The sequence below is a fragment of the Schistocerca nitens genome, chromosome 9, assembly GCF_023898315.1.
Source record: "Schistocerca nitens isolate TAMUIC-IGC-003100 chromosome 9, iqSchNite1.1, whole genome shotgun sequence".
Lineage (NCBI taxonomy): Eukaryota > Metazoa > Arthropoda > Insecta > Orthoptera > Acrididae > Schistocerca > Schistocerca nitens.
In genome coordinates this window covers 6,777,767-6,787,290 of record NC_064622.1, presented here as the reverse complement: position 1 = coordinate 6,787,290, position 9,524 = coordinate 6,777,767, and the positions used below count along the sequence as shown (strand labels likewise).

At 38.3% G+C, this 9,524-nt stretch overlaps 1 protein-coding gene across 1 annotated transcript in view; it reads right to left on the bottom strand.

Annotated features, from left to right (window-relative positions):
• Positions 1-2,032: 2,032 nt before the first annotated feature.
• Positions 2,033-9,524, bottom strand: part of LOC126204409 (fructose-bisphosphate aldolase-like) — a 63,156-nt gene continuing 55,664 nt past the window's right edge. The window contains exon 9 of the mRNA XM_049938786.1: positions 2,033-2,640. The gene's annotated coding sequence lies outside the window, so the exon portion shown is untranslated. The remainder of the gene's footprint in view (positions 2,641-9,524) is intronic.

Here is a 9,524-nt window from a genome sequence, read left to right as displayed (position 1 = left end):
AACAGCGTTCTCATATTTTTCATCTACTTTCTTCACCAACTAAGTCCTTAAAATACTTTAACGGGATGCTTTGTAAGATAGTACAAGCATGTTGTTTCTTCCCACAGTTTCCAGAAAATTTGCATAAATTGCCTGCGACTAAAGCAGTCTGAAAAGAAAGCAGATGATTGTAACCATTCTCTTAAAAAAATTGCAAGTTTTGACACTTTTGTAATGCCATATACACCTGCACCTGCATTTTATTTCTTCTGTGAAAACATATCTCCAGTTCCACCACACAGAACATAGTGACAGAGGTGTCACTTTCTGTACTTTTACTGTAGCATATCTGTTCATTTCATCAGCTCTTTGTTGAAATAGGTCATCTGTAAAAATTAACTGAAAGAAATGAACTGGCGATAATGGATCATTACTAGTTTCAATGATAATATCACACTTTGAAGAGACAAAAAGGAAAATCTGTAAATTCATAATGATTGTCACTTCACATTCACCATGAATGTTCTGCTGAATAATAAGAAACATTAACTTTTTCATTGTTTTCATTCTTATTTTCACTTGTATTGTTTACAAATGTACCACTGTCACCATCAAAATCATTGTCACTCATTTTCACTTAGAGATTCCCAAAAAAGCTTTACAACCTCTTCCTCAGAAAGGACTGTGTGAAGAACTAGCCATTTTACTACTGTTAACTTGAATGTAATAATTAAAATATCTCTCTGAACATGACAGTTTGACACTAAGTTAATACAGGTTTCCTTAGATGGCAGTACTATGCTGCATTGATGCCTAGTACTGTCAACTTTGAGAATGGAACATGTGAGAGCTACAAAAAATCATGCCTAACGTGGCTTGACAGCAAAATGGAAAACAAAATTTGCAATGTCGATCACACTTGTCATTGTAGCGGAAAGGGTTAGTAAGAATGCAACTGGTTTCTTCAACAACTGAAGTAATGCTCTCTTTTTTTCTCATGACCTTATTGTTAACAGTATGTTAAACTCTTAAACTTTCACCCTTTATTTCATTCTTCCTTCTTCATTGTGCAATATAGAAATGAGAGTTAAGAGAGCTGGAGCACTTACGAGCATTCCATCTAATTCTGCCTCTGTGCTTTGAGGTCAATGACTGGTATGTTTTGTGATGTACAGGGAACCTCAACTTTATCTTATTTAATAATATCTTTGATTTTCAGCACTGATGTTGTTTTATTTGTCTGATTTGGAAATACTTAAAGCCATGATCCTTGTTTTAAAGATCACAGTAGTTCATGGTGGTCACATTTGGTGAAAAGTTCATTCAAGAGACATTTCTGAATGCAAACAAGGTATGAAATAATTTCTTATTACCCAGTCAGTAACAGGATTTAATTTCATTTAATTGCCCATACGTACATTATAGATTTTAAAAATGGACTTTCACATATTGTGCATACCCTTCCAAATACTCATTCAAATTATTTCCTACACATTTGTTTCTTACCACTAAATAATTTGGAATGTGATATTGATGAACAAATTACAAAGAGAGTTCCCTTCACAAGGAGATAATTCAACTATAATTAATAATTGAGTCGGTAAAAATTATTTTAAAAAAATGTAAGTTTTGTTTTTAAGCTTGAGGAAAAATAAAACACTTTCAAAACTTTTGATTTAATTACATTGTTTAATATTTTACAATTCTTTTTGCATATCATTAGGATGTAACATTTCTTCCCTTCTCAGGGTTAGTGTTCATATTAGATGGAAAAATGGACCATTGTTCTGTATTGTATGAGAGTGATTTTTTTCAGTATAACTTCTTTTATAGCAAATAAAATACTAAGGATGGTTCTTGTATTGTTTTAATATCCTTACAATACTAATACCTGCAATAAGAATTAAAATAAAAACATTCAAACAGACTATATCTCTTCCCTAACCATGTGAGTATCATTTTTGCAACATGCAAGCTGATTCTATTACCTGAAATTTTATATTATTCCTGAAAATGTTTGGGATATTTATAAGTAATTTATGCTTCCAGTGAGTAAAGGAAATGAATTTATTGACTTTTATGTGCAATATTGGTACAAACTGGTTGTTAAAAGTAAAATAATGGTACAATGGCTGTTTTTAAGATTGGTTCTGGCAGCAACAGGGGTAACAAAGGAAATGCAGAGGCAGCCATAAAAAAAATAAAATGTTTTCTTACAACTCACATGATATCATCATTACTTCACTTCCTTTAGGATGTTACTAAGGCAGAAAAACCAGAGCAAATAGGGAACCTGTAGCAGTTATCCTTGATATAAGTACCCGAATTTGGTCAGTTGATTATTACATTATTTGATATATTCTGGTCAAGCAATGTATAACAACTGATGCAACAGTCATTTAAATACTCACAGGAAATGACTATGAACATGAGTTATGTTACCGACACTGATGCCTAAGGTAACATCCTAAAATAAATGAAAATCTTCAATGTTATCATCTAGCTTAAGTGCCTTGTCCCCCTACTGCAATACATGTGGCATAGGTGTTATTTTTCAAGTATTCCTCCTTTGTCTTTGAATGCAGGTAAGCACAAAAGCAACTGTTGTACCAGTTTTCAGCATTGCTCCAAAGGAAAAAGTTTCTGCAGATGTCAGTTAGCCTGCAACAAGTAAAATAATTATATACGGGTTTGTTATTAACTTTTTTGTTCTAAAATTTACCATTTATTTTTAACAAACTGAAAACAGTTTTTTTCTGTCAGGGAAGAAAATTTATCCATAAATTTCCCAAGGAGAGTAAAGAGTTATCTAAAATAAACATATTTGAAAAAGCAGTTCAAACATACCTCTTACATAATATATACTGCAAAATCAAGGAGGTTGGCAAACTATCATCTAACCAAAACATGACCACCTGCTCAATAGTATGTTGGTGTACCTGTGGAACACAACACAGCAATGATTCTGCATGGTGTGGATTCAACAAGCCTTGGTTCATTTCCAGAGGCATGTGGCAACAAATGTTTGCACACAGATCATGCAGTTCCCACAAATTATGGTCCACTGTTCAAGAACCTGACACCCGATATCATCCCTGATGAGTTCCATTGGGTTTAGATCAGGTGAATTGGTGGCCAAGATAGAAATGTGAGTTCACTATCATACTCCTCAAATCACTGTAGCACGATTCTAGCCTTGTGACAGAAACAGCCTACGAGAAGATGCCATCACCATCAAGGAAGACGTCAAACGTGAAGATATGCAAATGGAGTAAATTAATGTTTGTGTAGTTTGTAGCTATCATGATGTTCTTAATTACTGCCACAGGCTGCACGGAATCCCAGCTAAATGTCCCCCATTCTGAGCAGTGATTCACTTGGATGATGGTGTATCTGCACTCAGCCGTTGACCTGATGTAAGAAGAAATGTAATTCATTTGACCAGGTGACACATTTCCATTGACCCATTGTCTAATCTTGATGAGCCCACATCCACTGCAGTTGTGACTGATGATACTGTTGAGTCAGAATGGGAAGATACAGGGGTCACCTGTTTGAGCCTCATGTTCAACACTCTGCATTGAACTGGGTGCTCTGAAACACCTGTGCCTAAACCAGTAAAGTAATCTGTCCTCAGATCTACCACAGACATCTGCTTTAATGGGCCAACTTCTGACCTGCACCTTCTGTGACGGGGCACGGACTACTGACAGCTTGTTGCCTACTCAAGATTTCACTGCCCTTCAACCTCTTTCCACAGATGCTCAAGAAGTAGCACATGGACAGCTGACCAACTTCACTGTTTCCAAGATGCTGGTTTCAAGGCATCAAGACAGAACAATATGCCATTTGGCCTCTTTCTGGGTATTTCCACATGTTTGGCCCGTATTGTTTGCTAGAATGATTCCCCATTCACCTCTGCTCCATTCATATACTTCTCTTGTCATGTCATGTGCCTGCAATGTCACCCAGCAGCAGTCGGTCTCAGTGCAGGCAGTGGTCATAATGTTGAGACACATCAGTGTATGCAAGTGTTGTTTTTCCAGTGTTGATCTTCTCTCCTTTTTATGATCAGTCTCATGTTCCCTAATCCTATACCTCAAAACTTATGCCCCTTCTACAAACATGACCTTGCCATATTCTAGCGTATCATCTAATATACTTTTCCTTCATTCCTGCTTTATATTTGGTACTGCTCCTGAGTACCTCATTTTAAAAGTTCCTGTCTTCAGATTCCTGAAATATCAGAATGAGCGCTGATATGACACTTCCTGGCAGATTAAAGCTGTGTGCCCTACCGAGACTCAAACTCGTGACCTTTGCCTTTCGCGGGCAAGTGCTCTACCAACTGAGCTACCGAAGCACAACTCACACCCGGTACTCACAGCTTTACTTCTGCCAGTACCTCGTCTCCCACCTTCCAAACTTTACAGAAGCTCTCCTGCGAACCTGCCAGGAAGTTTCATATCAGCGCACACTCCGCTGCAGAGTGAAAATCTCATTCTGGAAACATCCCCCAGGCTGTGGCTAAGCCATGTCTCCGCAATATCCTTTCTTTCAGGAGTGCTAGTTCTGCAAGGTTCGCAGGAGAGCTTCTGTAAAGTTTGGAAGGTGGGAGACGAGGTACTGGTAGAAGTAAAGCTGTGAGTACCGGGCGTGAGTCCTGAAATATCCTTTAAATTCCAGTCTTCAACCTGAATCAACCTTATCCTTGACTTACACATTGCCTGTGGTGATTGCAAATGACAATAACTCCTGTCTCCATTCAGTTTCTCTATCATTCAGACACTGGGTCTGAGAGAACACCAGATATCATCCTCCTTCAAGCCAGTCATAAACTTGAAGGAGATGCCACATACCATCTGAAAAGCTATCCACCATGATTGTCAAATATGACAAGCTCCTGATTATCCAGATTAATGTGCACCCGAGACAGCACAGGTAACCAAAAAGCATGGATGACACTAAATACAAATGTTTGTACCATAAACTGCTATTAATTATATTTACAAAACATGTTGCATTTCAAAGCCCACTGCACTGCGTGTGCATTATTCGCTCGACACTGACAATTTGTTTACAAAATTACTCATAAACTATACTGCATTTTGGATTACTTGCTTTGTTTCACGTTTAGTGAATAACTGTCCAAATTTTCTGTTTCTGTTTTTCATTTATTTTTTAATGACTATGGTTCTTGTTATCCAGAAAATCAAAAGATTGGCATAGCCAAACAAATTTTTTCACGCATACTCTGACATATCAATTTATTTCAAAGCCTTGATGTGTGTTATAATGAGCCCCTTGATCTCTTCCTCTAATGATCACACTTTGTCCACTCTATCCAAGTCATTCAGCTGCTCAAATTCTACTTCATAGGCATTGTTGCTTAACCGTTGTGGAAGTTTTTGCCCCACACATCTTCACAACCACAAAGCCACCTTCCACGATTAGTGCACTACTCGGCTCTGTGAAAGATGATTTGGGGCTTAGGAAGCTTGTTATATACAAAATTCCATGTCAAAGCCTTACATCAGCCTTTTGATTTGCACAGTTCATGACAGGTGTGTGGAACATCGCCATTGTATGAGGTTACAACAACCAGAAAAATTGGTGGTGGCATAACATTGCTTAAACAAGGGACATGGTATGAAATTTGACAAAACTGTGACAGTTGCCAACACTTATGGTTTTTGGAACAGTGTCTATAAGGAGGCAGTTGAAATTAGGTTGGCAGATGATTTAATTACCAGAGACAATGGGTTTCCTCTTAGCAGGACATGGGATCCTGTACTATCTCACATCAAACCAGAACATTCTTCGGTGCAGCCAGTCAAAATGTTTGAAAATTATCTTTGAGTGGGATACACTGTTGTAGCCGGTGTTCTACTAAGGGTGGCACCATCTGCACAGTCTTGGAGGGCAGCAACTGTGATGGGCAGTGCATGCACTGTGTACAGTGCAGAAAGCCTATACAGGACGTTGATTTGCAGCTTGGCATCAGTTCTGAGCAGTTCTCAGCAGGACTCAGCAGCAGAAGCAGCATTATCCTGAAGATGGTGAACAGTTGGATCACTGAAATATTCAACTGAGTTGATTTTAGAATCTGGCAGCAAACCCAAAGAGACTTTAAAGACACATTATGCCAGGAAAGCCTATGAAGTCACTTCAAGTACCCCTACAAAGTCAAGCCACTAAGCTGTTTCACAAGATCAGTCAGACAAGTAGTAGAATCATATTACTCACTACTAAAGCCTTCAAAGTCACTGACAGTTGAGAACATTGCCATTTTCTTTCATGGGCTGTAGTTGAATAAGCATAAGTTGACCCCTGACAGTTGCGATGTGTTGGGTGCAGCAGCTTCACAGGCCTACCTCAACCAGTAACATAACCTTATTTTGTAAACATCTATGTGGCAACGTCTTATTGTTGTCACACCTCTGAGGTAGCTACTGTTTCACCTACATTCGTTAGTACTTTGCAGTTGATAGCTAGCAACAGTGCTATGAGCTGTTGGGCATCTTCTTGCACCATCTCAACTATAGATAACATTATCTTCACATTGTCCCAAGCATTACAGATACCGTGGATTGCGTCACAGCTTTCAGAAATTGATGATATCTGAATCTTCTCAGAAAAGATGTTTCATAAAATTCAACCAAGTTTCACAGCCACAAACATACCTTGGTCCATTGGCTGTAAAAGTGATGCAATACAAGGTAGTAGGTACTTCACAAATACAGTTCGATCATTCAAAGCAGGCAAATCTTCTGTAGGATGGCTAGGTGCATTGTCCAGCAAAAGAACTGCTCTTTCAGGTAAGAATTTCCCTTTGAAATATGTGCACACAACAGGAATGAGCATAGAATTCAGTGTCCCCTTTCTGAAGCCTGTAAGAAAGTAGTGCGTTAACTTGTCCTTAGACTAGACTTAGTTTTTTTTCCAATTTTTGTGATTAACAAGTGGTTTCCATTTGTATTCGTGTTTTAAATTTGCACAGCAAATAACAGTTCACTTTTCTTTGCTAGGCTTATTTCTGATAGCATACACTTCAGTCAAAGATGCTGTCTGTTCCAAGATACAAGGAGAAAACTATTCAGTTAGATGTGACCGCAGAAATCGCAAAAAATCATCAGCTGTTTATTTTCCTGGTGCTAAGTTTCTTACCCTGATCAGCACTTTCTCAAGTTCTGTAGCAGTGTTTGGAGTGAATCAGTCATTGTGATGATGAAATATTGACAAGAGACATTTCACAGAACTCAAAGAAATTCTGGTCATATGTAACGGCTGTTAGCAGCACCAAAGTTAGTGTTCAGTCCCTAGTGAATGACTGCATTTTCAAATGTTCCTTTAAAAAGAAAAACCAGGAGAATTGCTCCAATTTAATCCTTGTACCACTGAATATTTGAATGGAATAAGTATTAGTGTCAGTGGTGTTGGGAAAAAGCTGAAATCATAAAAACCAAAAAAGCTCCAGGCACCAGTGGAATCCCTGTCACATTCTAAACTGAATTTGTTTCTAAGTTAGCCCTTCTTCTAACTGTAATCTCTTGCTGATCCCTTGAACAAATACCTGTGCCCAGGCCTTGGAAGAAGGCACAGGTCACACCCATCTACAAGAAGGGTAGTAGAAGTGATCCACAAAACTACCATCCAGTGTCCTTGACATTGATTTCTTGTAGAACCTTAAAACATATTCTAAGCTCAAACATAATAAGGTATCTTGAACAGAATGATGTCCTCAGTGCCAACCAGCATGGATTCTGAAGACATGGATAATGTGAAACCCAACTTGTTTTTTTCTCACATGGCATACTGAAATCTTTGGCTCAAACAAATGGGTAGATGCAGCATTTCTTTAGTTCTGAAAAGCATATAACTCAGTACCACACCTATGCTTATTGTCAATGATATGGTCATATATGGTATCAAGTGATTTTTTATTGGATTGAGGACTTTTTGGTAGAGAGGATGCAGCATGTTATCTTGGAAGGAGAGTCATTGTCAGATGCAGAAGTAACTTTTGGTGTACCTCAGGAAGGTGTGTTGGGACTCTCGCTGTTCATGTGGTTTGTTAATTACCTTGCAGACAATATCAATAGTAAAATCAGGCTTTTAGCAGATGATGCAGTTATCTATAATGAGTACTATCTGAAAGAAGCTGAATAAATATTCTGTTAGATCTTGATAAGATCTCAAAATGGAGCAGAGATTGACAACTTGCTGTAAATGTTCAGAAATGTAAAATTTTGCACTTCACAAAATAAAAACATGTAGTATCCTATGACTATAATGTCAGTGAGTCACTGTTGGAATCGGCCAACTCGTACAAATACCTGGGTGTAACATTTTGTAGAAACAGCTGTTATTCACACATTCTGTATGTGAATGGAACAGGAAGAAACCCTAATAACTGGTTCACTGTGATGTACCCATACAGTGGGTTGCAGACTATGGATGTTGGAGCATCAAATTTTTCTACAGTCTTCAGAGTTTCATGGGACTCTCCCACTTTCTCCATGAACATTGGACCTGATGTAGGAGCAACTCCTGCTCTCTTCTGTTTGGAGCAAAAGTGTAGTGCTTCATTTAATTCCATGTAAGTTGAAGTTGTCAGGCACTTGTGCACTGACTGTCTTGTGTGGCTGTCTGCCTTGGTTGCAGAATTTTAACGCAGTTTCTTTATTTCCGACTCAGTTTTTATGTGCCTGTTCCACAATCCTGACAAAGTTTGCTGCAGATTTTTCCTTTCTTACATCACCAATAACTTAAAATTTCTTTTAGCTCGTTAGAAAAAACATTTCTGCATGTATCTATCATCTTCATAGCATATGTACAGGGAGACAGATATTGAACTACATGAAATAAAATTGTCATAACTTCTGAACAGTTTGCATTAGGACATTCAAACTGCATGGTTGGCTGTGGGGCATGTTAGGAATTAGGATGGGCATGCACAGTTTGGTTTAGCGACAAAGCCCACTTTCGTTTGGACGGATTTGTTAATAAGTAAAATTGGTGCATTTGGGGGACTGAGAATCCACATTTCACGATCTAGAAGTCTCTTCACCCTCAGTGGGTGACTGTGTGGTGTGCAATGTCCAGTCATGGAATAATGAGTGCAATATTCCTTAACAGCGTGGTGACTACCAAATGGTTTGTGAAGGTTTTAGAAGATGATTTCATCTCCATTATCCAAGGTGGTCCTGATTTCAACAAGATGTGGTTCATGAAAGATGAAGATTGGCCCCATTGAGGCAGGAGAGTGTTTGATGTGCTGGAGGAGCAATTTGGGGATCACTTTCTGGCTCTGGGGTACCCAGAGACCACTGACCTGGGCCTCGATTTCATACAGTTCAGTAACTGTCATCCTGTAAACTGCCCATAACTCCAGCAACAACAATAAGAAATGTGGTTTAGATTAACACTTTGTCTCTTAAAGGAAGTAAACACAGAAAAAAAATCCTGTTAACATGAGGCTTGTTTGTCTAGTAAGCAGCACCTGTCAGTTACTTAATAGTTTAACAATGTCCATCTAAACACAA